The sequence below is a fragment of the Anomaloglossus baeobatrachus genome, chromosome 5 (assembly GCF_048569485.1).
Source record: "Anomaloglossus baeobatrachus isolate aAnoBae1 chromosome 5, aAnoBae1.hap1, whole genome shotgun sequence".
In the NCBI taxonomy this organism is placed as follows: Eukaryota; Metazoa; Chordata; class Amphibia; order Anura; family Aromobatidae; genus Anomaloglossus; species Anomaloglossus baeobatrachus.
The window spans coordinates 599,755,465-599,769,541 of NC_134357.1; the positions used below are offsets into that span (position 1 = coordinate 599,755,465).

General features: G+C 50.9%; 1 protein-coding gene across 3 annotated transcripts in view; it reads left to right on the forward strand.

The window, feature by feature from the left end:
* The window catches only part of CCDC50 (coiled-coil domain containing 50), a 103,433-nt gene that overhangs the window by 495 nt on the left and 88,861 nt on the right, over positions 1–14,077 (forward strand). The gene's annotated exons all lie outside the window — the stretch shown is intronic.

The following is a 14,077-nucleotide window of genomic DNA, read 5'->3' on the forward strand; positions in this document are numbered from 1 at the left end:
CGTGCCCCCGCACAATCCGCACAGTGTGACGTGCCCTCCGCACAATCCGCACAGTGTGACGTGCCCCCGCACAATCCGCACAGTGTGACGTGCCCCCGCACAATCCGCACAGTGTGACGTGCCCCCGCACAATCCGCACAGTGTGACGTGCCCCCGCACAATCCGCACAGTGTGACGTGCCCTCCGCACAATCCGCACAGTGTGACGCGGCCCCCCGCACAATCCGCACAGTGTGACGCGGCCCCCCGCACAATCCGCACAGTGTGACGCGGCCCCCCGCACAATCCGCACAGTGTGACGTGCCCCCGCACAATCCGCACAGTGTGACGCGGCCCCCCGCACAATCCGCACAGTGTGACGTGCCCCCGCACAATCCGCACAGTGTGACGTGCCCCCGCACAATCCGCACAGTGTGACGCGGCCCCCCGCACAATCCGCACAGTGTGACGTGCCCCCGCACAATCCGCACAGTGTGACGCGGCCCCCCGCACAATCCGCACAGTGTGACGCGGCCCCCCGCACAATCCGCACAGTGTGACGCGGCCCCCCGCACAATCCGCACAGTGTGACGCGGCCCCCCGCACAATCCGCACAGTGTGACGCGGCCCCCCGCACAATCCGCACAGTGTGACGCGGCCCCCCGCACAATCCGCACAGTGTGACGCGGCCCCCCGCACAATCCGCACAGTGTGACGCGGCCCCCCGCACAATCCGCACAGTGTGACGCGGCCCCCCGCACAATCCGCACAGTGTGACGCGGCCCCCCGCACAATCCGCACAGTGTGACGCGGCCCCCCGCACAATCCGCACAGTGTGACGCGGCCCCCCGCACAATCCGCACAGTGTGACGCGGCCCCCCGCACAATCCGCACAGTGTGACGCGGCCCCCCGCACAGTGTGACGCGGCCCCCCGCACAGTGTGACGCGGCCCCCCGCACAGTGTGACGCGGCCCCCCGCACAGTGTGACGCGGCCCCCCGCACAGTGTGACGCGGCCCCCCGCACAGTGTGACGCGGCCCCCCCGCACAGTGTGACGCGGCCCCCCGCACAGTGTGACGCGGCCCCCCGCACAGTGTGACGCGGCCCCCCGCACAGTGTGACGCGGCCCCCCGCACAGTGTGACGCGGCCCCCCGCACAGTGTGACGCGGCCCCCCGCACAGTGTGACGCGGCCCCCCGCACAGCGTGACGCGGCCCCCCGCACAGCGTGACGCGGCCCCCCGCACAGCGTGACGCGGCCCCCCGCACAATCCGCACAGCGTGACGCGGCCCTCCGCACAATCCGCACAGTGCGACCCGTACTTACATTGTGTTACTGTTCTGGTGTAGTGACCGCACGGTGTGACCTGTCCTTACACGGTGTATTTTAGGGCATGCTTAAAACTATGGCTATTGGGAATTATTTGACTTGTTCTGGGTAGCGCATCCTAGAGAATTGCTGCAGCTCGTGAGAAGTCTTGGAGACGAGAGTAGGAGGTTTGGATTATACAGGATGTCAGTCTTAGGTCACTAGCTGAACAGAAGATAAGAAGTAACAGCAGGCGCTCCGCGCTGCTGAGGTGCCAGGGGGACCCTTCCGGTTTATATTAGGAGGCACGGGCGTGTGATCTGCACCATATACTGTAACGTGTTACCTGTGACCCAGACGTCTGAGGGATGGGCGCTTATACTTCACAATGGTGATCGAGCATTGAGGAAAGCGGTGTCCTCTGCTGCTGAGGTGCCAGGGGGATCCTTCCGGTTTATACTAGGAGGCACGGGCGTGTGATCTGCACCATATACTGTAACATGTTACCTGTGACCTAGACGTCTGAGGGACGGGCACTTATACTTCACAATGGTGATCGAGCATTGATGAAAGCGGTGTCCTCTGCTGCTGAGGTGCCAGGGGGACTCTTCCGGTTTATACTAGGAGGCACGGACGTGTGATCTGCACCATATACTGTAACGTGTTACCTGTGACCCAGACGTCTGAGGGACGGGCGCTTATACTTCACAATGGTGATCGAGCATTGAGGAAAGCGGTGTCCTCTGCTGCTGAGGTGCCAGGGGGATCCTTCCGGTTTATACTAGGAGGCACGGGCGTGTGATCTGCACCATATACTGTAATATATGTTACCTGTGACCCAGACGTCTGAGGGACGGGCACTTATACTTCACAATGGTGATCGAGCATTGAGGAAAGCGGTGTCCTCTGCTGCTGAGGTGCCAGGGGGATCCTTCCGGTTTATACTAGGAGGCACGGGCGTGTGATCTGCACCATATACTGTAACATGTTACCTGTGACCCAGACGTCTGAGGGACGGGCGCTTATACTTCACAATGGTGATCGAGCATTGATGAAAGCGGTGTCCTCTGCTGCTGAGGTGCCAGGGGGACTCTTCCGGTTTATACTAGGAGGCACGGACGTGTGATCTGCACCATATACTGTAACATGTTACCTGTGACCCAGACGTCTGAGGGACGGGCGCTTATACTTCACAATGGTGATCGAGCATTGAGGAAAGCGGTGTCCTCTGCTGCTGAGGTGCCAGGGGGATCCTTCCGGTTTATACTAGGAGGCACGGGCGTGTGATCTGCACCATATACTGTAACATGTTACCTGTGACCCAGACGTCTGAGGGACGGGCGCTTATACTTCACAATGGTGATCGAGCATTGATGAAAGCGGTGTCCTCTGCTGGTGAGGTGCCAGGGGGATCCTTCCGGTTTATACTAGGAGGCACGGACGTGTGATCTGCACCATATACTGTAACATGTTACCTGTGACCCAGACGTCTGAGGGACGGGCGCTTATACTTCACAATGGTGATCGAGCATTGAGGAAAGCGGTGTCCTCTGCTGCTGAGGTGCCGGGGGGACCCTTCCGGTTTATACTAGGTGGCACGGACGTGTGATCTGCACCATATACTGTAACATGTTACTTGTGACCCAGACGTCTGAGGGACGGGCGCTTATACTTCACAATGGTGATCGAGCATTGAGGAAAGCGGCGTCCTCTGCTGCTGAGGTGCCAGGGGGACCCTTCCGGTTTATACTAGGAGGCACGGACGTGTGATCTGCACCATATACTGTAATATATGTTACCTGTGACCCAGACGTCTGAGGGACGGGCGCTTATACTTCACAATGGTGATCGAGCATTGAGGAAAGCGGTGTCCTCTGCTGCTGAGGTGCCAGGGGGATCCTTCCGGTTTATACTAGGTGGCACGGGCGTGTGATCTGCACCATATACTGTAACGTGTTACCTGTGACCCAGACGTCTGAGGGATGGGCGCTTATACTTCACAATGGTGATCGAGCATTGAGGAAAGCGGTGTCCTCTGCTGCTGAGGTGCCGGGGGGACCCTTCCGGTTTATACTAGGAGGCACGGGCGTGTGATCTGCACCATATACTGTAACATGTTACTTGTGACCCAGACGTCTGAGGGACGGGCGCTTATACTTCACAATGGTGATCGAGCATTGAGGAAAGCGGTGTCCTCTGCTGCTGAGGTGCCGGGGGGACCCTTCCGGTTTATACTAGGAGGCACGGGCGTGTGATCTGCACCATATACTGTAACATGTTACCTGTGACCCAGATGTCTGAGGGACGGGCGCTTATACTTCACAATGGTGATCGAGCATTGAGGAAAGCGGTGTCCTCTGCTGCTGAGGTGCCAGGGGGACCCTTCCGGTTTATACTAGGAGGCACGGGCGTGTGATCTGCACCATATACTGTAACATGTTACCTGTGACCCAGACGTCTGAGGGACGGGCGCTTATACTTCACAATGGTGATCGAGCATTGATGAAAGCAGTGTCCTCTGCTGCTGAGGTGCCAGGGGGATCCTTCCGGTTTATACTAGGAGGCACGGGCGTGTGATCTGCACCATATACTGTAACATGTTACCTGTGACCCAGACGTCTGAGGGACGGGCGCTTATACTTCACAATGGTGATCGAGCATTGATGAAAGCAGTGTCCTCTGCTGCTGAGGTGCCAGGGGGATCCTTCCGGTTTATACTAGGAGGCACGGGCGTGTGATCTGCACCATATACTGTAACATGTTACCTGTGACCCAGACGTCTGAGGGACGGGCGCTTATACTTCACAATGGTGATCGAGCATTGATGAAAGCAGTGTCCTCTGCTGCTGAGGTGCCAGGGGGATCCTTCCGGTTTATACTAGGAGGCACGGGCGTGTGATCTGCACCATATACTGTAACATGTTACCTGTGACCCAGACGTCTGAGGGACGGGCGCTTATACTTCACAATGGTGATCGAGCATTGATGAAAGCGGTGTCCTCTGCTGCTGAGGTGCCAGGGGGACTCTTCCGGTTTATACTAGGAGGCACGGACGTGTGATCTGCACCATATACTGTAACGTGTTACCTGTGACCCAGACGTCTGAGGGACGGGCACTTATACTTCACAATGGTGATCGAGCATTGAGGAAAGCGGTGTCCTCTGCTGCTGAGGTGCCGGGGGGACCCTTCCGGTTTATACTAGGAGGCACGGGCGTGTGATCTGCACCATATACTGTAACATGTTACCTGTGACCCAGACGTCTGAGGGACGGGCGCTTATACTTCACAATGGTGATCGAGCATTGATGAAAGCGGTGTCCTCTGCTGCTGAGGTGCCAGGGGGATCCTTCCGGTTTATACTAGGAGGCACGGGCGTGTGATCTGCACCATATACTGTAACATGTTACCTGTGACCCAGACGTCTGAGGGACGGGCGCTTATACTTCACAATGGTGATCGAGCATTGATGAAAGCGGTGTCCTCTGCTGCTGAGGTGCCAGGGGGATCCTTCCGGTTTATACTAGGAGGCACGGGCGTGTGATCTGCACCATATACTGTAACGTGTTACCTGTGACCCAGACGTCTGAGGGACGGGCACTTATACTTCACAATGGTGATCGAGCATTGAGGAAAGCGGTGTCCTCTGCTGCTGAGGTGCCAGGGGGATCCTTCCGGTTTATACTAGGAGGCACGGGCGTGTGATCTGCACCATATACTGTAACGTGTTACCTGTGACCCAGACGTCTGAGGAACGGGCGCTTATACTTCACAATGGTGATCGAGCATTGATGAAAGCGGTGTCCTCTGCTGCTGAGGTGCCGGGGGGACCCTTCCGGTTTATACTAGGAGGCACGGGCGTGTGATCTGCACCATATACTGTAACATGTTACCTGTGACCCAGACGTCTGAGGGACGGGCGCTTATACTTCACAATGGGGATCGAGCATTGATGAAAGCGGTGTCCTCTGCTGCTGAGGTGCCAGGGGGATCCTTCCGGTTTATACTAGGAGGCACGGACGTGTGATCTGCACCATATACTGTAACATGTTACCTGTGACCCAGACGTCTGAGGGACGGGCGCTTATACTTCACAATGGTGATCGAGCATTGATGAAAGCGGTGTCCTCTGCTGCTGAGGTGCCAGGGGGACCCTTCCGGTTTATACTAGGAGGCACGGGCGTGTGATCTGCACCATATACTGTAACATGTTACCTGTGACCCAGACGTCTGAGGGACGGGCGCTTATACTTCACAATGGTGATCGAGCATTGATGAAAGCGGTGTCCTCTGCTGCTGAGGTGCCAGGGGGATCCTTCCGGTTTATACTAGGAGGCACGGACGTGTGATCTGCACCATATACTGTAACATGTTACCTGTGACCCAGACGTCTGAGGGACGGGCGCTTATACTTCACAATGGGGATCGAGCATTGATGAAAGCGGTGTCCTCTGCTGCTGAGGTGCCAGGGGGATCCTTCCGGTTTATACTAGGAGGCACGGACGTGTGATCTGCACCATATACTGTAACATGTTACCTGTGACCCAGACGTCTGAGGGACGGGCGCTTATACTTCACAATGGGGATCGAGCATTGATGAAAGCGGTGTCCTCTGCTGCTGAGGTGCCAGGGGGATCCTTCCGGTTTATACTAGGAGGCACGGGCGTGTGATCTGCACCATATACTGTAACATGTTACCTGTGACCCAGACGTCTGAGGGACGGGCGCTTATACTTCACAATGGTGATCGAGCATTGATGAAAGCGGTGTCCTCTGCTGCTGAGGTGCCAGGGGGACCCTTCCGGTTTATACTAGGAGGCACGGACGTGTGATCTGCACCATATACTGTAACATGTTACCTGTGACCCAGACGTCTGAGGGACGGGCGCTTATACTTCACAATGGTGATCGAGCATTGATGAAAGCGGTGTCCTCTGCTGCTGAGGTGCCAGGGGGATCCTTCCGGTTTATACTAGGAGGCACGGGCGTGTGATCTGCACCATATACTGTAACATGTTACCTGTGACCCAGACGTCTGAGGGACGGGCGCTTATACTTCACAATGGTGATCGAGCATTGATGAAAGCGGTGTCCTCTGCTGCTGAGGTGCCGGGGGGACCCTTCCGGTTTATACTAGGAGGCACGGGCGTGTGATCTGCACCATATACTGTAATATATGTTACCTGTGACCCAGACGTCTGAGGGACGGGCGCTTATACTTCACAATGGTGATCGAGCATTGAGGAAAGCGGTGTCCTCTGCTGCTGAGGTGCCAGGGGGATCCTTCCGGTTTATACTAGGAGGCACGGGCGTGTGATCTGCACCATATACTGTAACATGTTACCTGTGACCCAGACGTCTGAGGGACGGGTGCTTATACTTCACAATGGTGATCGAGCATTGATGAAAGCAGTGTCCTCTGCTGCTGAGGTGCCAGGGGGATCCTTCCGGTTTATACTAGGAGGCACGGGCGTGTGATCTGCACCATATACTGTAACATGTTACCTGTGACCCAGACGTCTGAGGGACGGGGCGCTTATACTTCACAATGGTGATCGAGCATTGAGGAAAGCGGTGTCCTCTGCTGCTGAGGTGCCAGGGGGATCCTTCCGGTTTATACTAGGAGGCACGGACGTGTGATCTGCACCATATACTGTAACATGTTACCTGTGACCCAGACGTCTGAGGGACGGGCGCTTATACTTCACAATGGTGATCGAGCATTGAGGAAAGCGGTGTCCTCTGCTGCTGAGGTGCCAGGGGGATCCTTCCGGTTTATACTAGGAGGCACGGACGTGTGATCTGCACCATATACTGTAACATGTTACCTGTGACCCAGACGTCTGAGGGACGGGGCGCTTATACTCCACAATGGTGATGCCCCAGGGCAGTGGGATGCTCCGGTCCCGGGTGTGTGGTGAACAGGGGAGTCGTGGTTGCGGCCCATGCCCAGTTCCGTGACCCCGGGGGTCGATCCAAAAAAGGGTGAAAAGTGGAAAAACAAAAGTAAAATGAATGAGTGACTACGCCACTTGCGGGTTGCGGCTATTTTGTAGGAGCCGCCGCTGCGTGATCTTCCTGGGGCGGGTAGTATAATGCAGCTCGGGTGATCTGGCCCTCCGCAAGTAGGGCTAGGCCCCGGAAGAGATGATTATGGTGGTTGTAGTGTGCAGTGTGACCTGATGAAGCGCCGATGTAGAAAGGATTCAAGCCGCACAGGAACTGCAGTTTAGACTGGTTTTTACTCACTGTTCTGGTACCAGTGCCCTGGTGGTGCTGGTTCTCAGGTGTTCCCTCACCCTTTGTTCCCAGTGCCAGGTAGTGACCTGGTGAGCTCTGCTCAGTGCACCCGTTGGTTTTTGGTGGGACCCCGTGGTCTAAAACTTCCTGGGATCCCCTCTGTTTCACAGTCTTGGCCCGTATAGCAGGCAGCCTGGAAAATTTTATGGGCTGGACTCCTGTCCCCATCCCCAGGTCCCCTCTTTGCTGCTTTGCTCCGGACACTCGGGTTGGTGAGGGACCCTGACGTTCCCCCTCACCTGGCAGATTTAACAGGTAGCTTGACGCGTACTTTCGGTCAAGGGTTCTGCTCCCCGCCAGTGCTGGATGCTGTAAGTCCTGGTCCCGTACTCCTCTGGCAACCCTGCGTTCCTTAAGCACTGGATCCTTACTCCACATTAACTCTCCTCCTTTTCAGCTCCAGTTTTTTTCTTCAGGTTTTAACACCTTTCTCCTCACTTTCTCTCATGTCCTCCTCACTCCTTACTGACGTCCTCCTCGCTCTTAACTGACTTCAGTTCCCGCTCTCTGTTTAAGTTCAGCCCCTTCCGGGTTTCTAGCTTATGGATTGGATGAGCCCCCTTCCAATAGACGGCTTCCATCAGGCCCGTCTCTAAGCTGTCTCCAGGCAGGGGAAAGGGTTTGTGTGTTTGTGTATTAGGTCACCGGCACTGGTATTCCAGGGTATGGGTTGTCCACAGGGTACCTATTTTGTGGCACCTGATACCTCAGGGGTACAACATTCCCCCTTGGTAAATTCCAGCACGCCCTTGGGCTACAAAGATGATAAAAGGTAGTTTACTGTAATTTTGAATATGCATCAACATCCAAACATGTAAACAATTCTTCCCATGCAAAGGAGGTATTTTGCTTGAACGTTTCGTAGAACCCAACATATTTACATTTGTTCGGGTCATAGCCAGGCCAATGACCAAAGGTCCATGTTTTTTTATACCTATAAACTCAAATAATGACCCAAAAAGTTCATACAGTAGAGTCTCTGTAGGGTCGACGTGTTCACCAAATATATTACATAAATATTCTATAACCATCTACATTTTATAACCATTCATATTTTCTTATTTTTCTATGGTCCCTATGGGCGTCTTGGCTTAGGAGCCCTGGTTTCCACATACCAACCCCAGGAACTTACTTTTCCTAACTTAATGTTCATGGGGCTGAGCTCAGTTCCTCCATCCTTCTGTACAATACTATTTACATAAGGACACATTTTTCATTTTGGCTAGTTTACAATTTTATTTTTTTTTTCTATACCCATTCTCTATACCTGGATGAGGGTTGACCAAAGTTGCTCTGATCTGACTGACGTACTTCGAGTGTCTCACTAGTACCTGTATTGTGGGAGGACCTGTGTGTGATGGGTAGCTTGGGTAATTGTCTGCGACTTCTAGATCTTACCACAGGATTGACAAATTCACTGATTGCAGGATCCTCTGGTAGGATCTCAGGTAATTCTTCTGGAACTTGAATGAGTTCTTCTTGTCTTTCTGGTATTTCTGCAAGCTGCGGAAAAGTGATCACTGGTACTATTATTGCTCCATTGTACTGAGGCCAATCTTCAGGGAAATCTCAAAGTACAGGGGGGATCTTTCTCTCTTTCTGTTTCTCTATCAGATGTTTATGATTTCATTTGTTCTGGGCATTTCTTTAGGTGATCTGTTGTGAATACGTTTTCCAGTTTGGGGCTCCCTCTTGTGGTCAATGCTGGCCGTGCAGTTGATTTGTCAAATGAAAGCCACACACCTGTGGAGGACTGGCAATCAGGCATTTCTGATTGGACGATATAACTGAGCAGTTTTCTCCTGTTATTTGCCGGTGCTCAATGGTCTCCTGTGTGTTAAGGACATTCTGAAACCAGCCCTGCTCACTACCAGGACTCCTCTCAGATAAGTGGTCTTGTGCTTCTGCTTATTGTTTCCACTTTCTTGTTGCTTTCTCTGCTTTGATACTAATGCTTGATTCCTATTTTGCCTGTGTCGAGTTCTTGGTGGAATTGGATCATTCCCTGCTGGGAGTGTCTGTATACTTAGCTCCATTATTCTGCAATGTGTTTTGTTATGCTTGGTGTTAATTCAGTCCCTCATATATTAATTTTTTGGATCCCAGTAACATCAGAGTGCTGATACAGTGGGGGAGAGGCTGTTTGGCCTCAGGGTTTTTTTCCATATCAGTCGTGCTGGTATTTATTAGGTTTTTACTGCTGCAGACAGTGCTCCTTCCTATCCTTTCCTATAAAGATAGTTTGGGCCTCACCTTTGCTGAATATTTTTTTTTTTTAAGCTTTGTATGGTGTTTTCCTATATTACCATAGTCTTTACATGTGGGGGGCTATCTATATCTTTGGGGATTGTTCCAAGGCAAATTAGCTTTCTAATCTCTGAGTATTTAGTTCTCCAGCTGTGTCAAGACGACTAGGTCATCGTAGGCTCTTCCCACGGCTACTTCTAGTTGTGTGTCAGGATTAAGTCTGCAGTCCGTTAAGGTTCCAGCCACTCTGTTACCATTTGGGTTTCCGCATTTTTTTGATCCTCCTCAGTCCCGGAATCATAAGTGTTCTCTAGAGACTGTTGCTATTCTTCCTTTGTCTTTACTGATCACACAGGTTTTCTTGTCAAAATTGGAGGAGAACACCGTGTAAGGTACAGCTTCCCACTGATCATCAAGTTTATGGGTTCTTCTTTTACTTTTTAGGACTATTTGTCAAGGGGTTAAGGAAACTGCTTGAGCATTCTTGTTATAATCCCTTTCTTGTTTTTTCTCTGCTTTGGTTCAGACTCCTTTATACACAGTCTTGTATTTTTTTTGTATTGCTCTTTGGGAGTCCCAAACAGCATCTGATGAATGGGTTTCAGGGATCTCAATTCTGATTCAAAATCAACTGGTAGTCTTCCTGGTCTGGCTCTCATCAGGTACTCTGGGGTACAATTTGTAGAACTCACAGGGATATTGTTGTACATGCCCACTAAGTCGGGTAACTTTTTTGCCATATATTTCTCTCTTCCAATGGCAAGGTTTTTAACAGTTCAATAACTATTTGATTCATTCTTTCACACATGCCGTTAGTCTGTGGGTGACTTGGTGTGGTACGGATTTTCTTACAACCATATAAGTTACAGAATTCTTGAAAGATTTCAGCTTCAAATGCAGTGCCTTGATCCACTAGTACCTGTTCAGGATAACAGTGTGGTCTGCAAAAGTAGGCTTGGAATGTTCTTGCTGCTGTCTGTGCTGTTAAGTCTTTTACTGGAGCTACTACTAGGAATCTGGAGTAGTGCTCCACCATTGTCAAAGCATATGTATAGCCATTTCTGCTGGGTGTCAATTTGACATGGTCTATGGCTACAAGTTCTCATGGCTGCTTGGTGATAATTGGCTGCAGTGGTGCTCTTTGACTGTCAGTCTTTTCTTCTTGGACTACAAGGAACACAACTTCTGCACCAGTTCTCTATGGTTCTTCCCAGGGCTGTGGAGTCGGAGCTCATTTTGGTGGAGTCGGTATAAAATGCACCGACTCCGACTCCTAAAATCTATAATAAATTGGGTCCAGAGTGCAATGCAGAATGTGCCGAATATTTTTTCATAGGAATTTGGGAAAGTTATGAAATGTCCTATAAATGTCTGTTCTATTCCTGAGCTAAGGCTACATTCACACACAGCGTTTTTGCTGCGGTTTTTGAGGATACGTTTTTCAGCTACAAAAGCAGATCAGCTTTTTATAAACCGCATCACCTGAAAGGTTTCTGAGCTCAAATAATGCTTTCAATAGCAAAAGCAGATTAGAAAACACCACAAACTGACTGCTCATTCTGTGCGGATCCTCACAACACGCGGTGTCTGAATGTCCTATCTTTCGCCCATTGCCTTTGCTGGATCCCGGAGTCGCTGCATTTCACTGAATTATTTTACCATCAATGTTCGATATGTTTGTGACTAGAAAGAAATTGTTAGTAAGACACCGGCAGTAACAGATAGTAAAGCTCATCACAGCAGCCAGTTTCTCCAGGCCTTAGTGGAAAAAGTTCTGCAAGATTAGGAACGCAAAAAAGAACAGGTTCTTGCCATTGTAACGAACAATGCTTCACACATGATAAGTACAATCACACTGATGAATGAGAGGAATGAACAACAGCTAGAAGAACATGTAGGGTTTAGTATGTGTGAGCTGGAGCCACAGCGCTGCTCATGTAACTGAGGAACAAGCAGATATTACAACAGAACAGCAAAATGATACTTTAGGATGAGATGATCTTGTTGAAGCTGCTTCAGAACACTTTCCTATTCATCACATGCGCTGTGTTGTGCACACGCTGCAGCTGGCAATAAGAGTATGCAAGAGGGACCCCGGTTTCACACATCCGGCTTTTCGCCAGTTTGGCGGATGTGGCGCACTCCAGTACAGTGTATATAGTACAGTGGCAGCGCGACAAATGACTGTCACATGCTGTCATGTGAGCGGAGCATGTGACCCGGAAGTTGTGGTGCTGCCACTGTTCTGTATCGTACTGTACTGGCGTGCGCCACATCTGCCAAACCGGCGAAAAGCCGGATGTGCGAAACTGGGAGGACATGCTGGAAATCTAATTGGAAAAGTGAGGAAATTGGTTATTGCCGCCAGAACCCCTAAAATTGATTCCATCTTGAAGAGACGTGCTGGGAAAGGGGCAATTGTTGATCAAGCCACTCAGTGGGGCAGCACTTATTTAATGACTGAGCGATTGCTTGAACTAAAATGATTTCTTATAGATATGGTGAACCCTAAAGTAACCTTAAATGACGGTCAATGCACACAGGTGGCTGAATTTAAGGAATTGCTTAATCACCCATTTACCGTGACTAAAAAATTACAAGCTGAGGATTTAACTCCTGGCATTTTCATAAGGGTACTTTCACACTTGCGTTATTTTCCTTCCGTTACAATCCGCCCTTTTGGGAAACAGCGGAATCCGTTAACGGATTCCGCTGTTTCCCATAGACTTGTATGGTTGACGGATTGTACCAAAAGGAGCTGCGTTGCTTCCGCTGGGCGACGCTCCGTTGCTTCCGCCCAGCGGGAGGAACGCAGCATGTAACGTTATTTTGAGCAGCGGAATCCTCTGGATTTCACTGCGCATGCTTTTTTTTTTTTTTTTTTTTTTTTTTTTTTTTTTAAATCAAACTTTATTTTGGCTCGCGGTGGCCGAACGTTCAGCTGAGCGCCCGGCCGTCGGCAAGCGACAGCGCTCAGCTGAATGACCGGCCACCAGCATGCCCGGCCGCCGGCAAGTCACAGCGCTCAGCTGAGCGCCCGCCCGCCGGCATGCCCGGGCGCCGGCAAGTGACAGCGATCAGCTGATCACCCGGCGGCCGGTTGCAGGGAGCGATCAGCTGATCACCCGGCGGCCGGCTGCAGGGAGCGATCAGCTGATCACCCGGCGGCCGGTTGCAGGGAGCGATCAGCTGATCACCCGGCTGCAGGGAGCGATCAGCTGATCACCCGGCGGCCGGCTGCAGGGAGCGATCAGCTGATCACCCGGCGGCCGGCTGCAGGGAGCGATCAGCTGATCACCCGGCGGCCGGCTGCAGGGAGCGATCAGCTGATCACCCGGCGGCCGGCTGCAGGGAGCGATCAGCTGATCACCCGGCGGCCGGGAGCGATCAGCTGATCACCCGGCGGCCGGGAGCGATCAGCTGATCACCCGGCAGCCGGCTGCAGGGAGCGATCAGCTGATCACCCGGCAGCCGGGAGCGATCAGCTGATCACCCGGCGGGCGGGAGCGATCAGCTGATCACCCGGCGGCCGGCTACTGGGAGCAATCAGCTGATCACCCAGCGGCCGGCTGCAGGGAACGATCAGCTGATCGTTCACTATAGTCTGCCGCTGGTAAAACCGGGAAAAAAAAAAAAAAAAAATCAAAACGAATTGCGTTGTTTTGCAGCATCCGTTGCATCCGTTGTGTCACTATATGCAACACATCCGTTGCATCCGTTACACAACGCAATGCAACGGATACCGTTCAACGCAAGTGTGAAAGTAGCCTAAGGGAGTGGAAGAACTTGTATGTAAATAAATAAAAATATATATATATATATATATATATATATATATATATATATATATATATATATATATATATATATATATATATATATATATATATATATATATATATATATATATATATATATATATATATATATATATATTATAATATAATTATATATATTATAATATAATATAATATAATTATATATATACTTATATTATATCGCTATGTAATGCACTATGTAAGTGGCAAAAAACAGTTTTCAACAAAAACATACTAAATAATAACATTTAGTATATTGCTTATATTTAAGTGAACAATTTATTGTAGTACAATGTGATCATCAGACATTTAATTATTTTTATGATACAATAATCAAGATATTTAGAACATAAAATACATTGGAATAAAACTTTAGAACACAAACTGTAAGAAATTGTAAATATGTAATACAGTGGATTGCATATT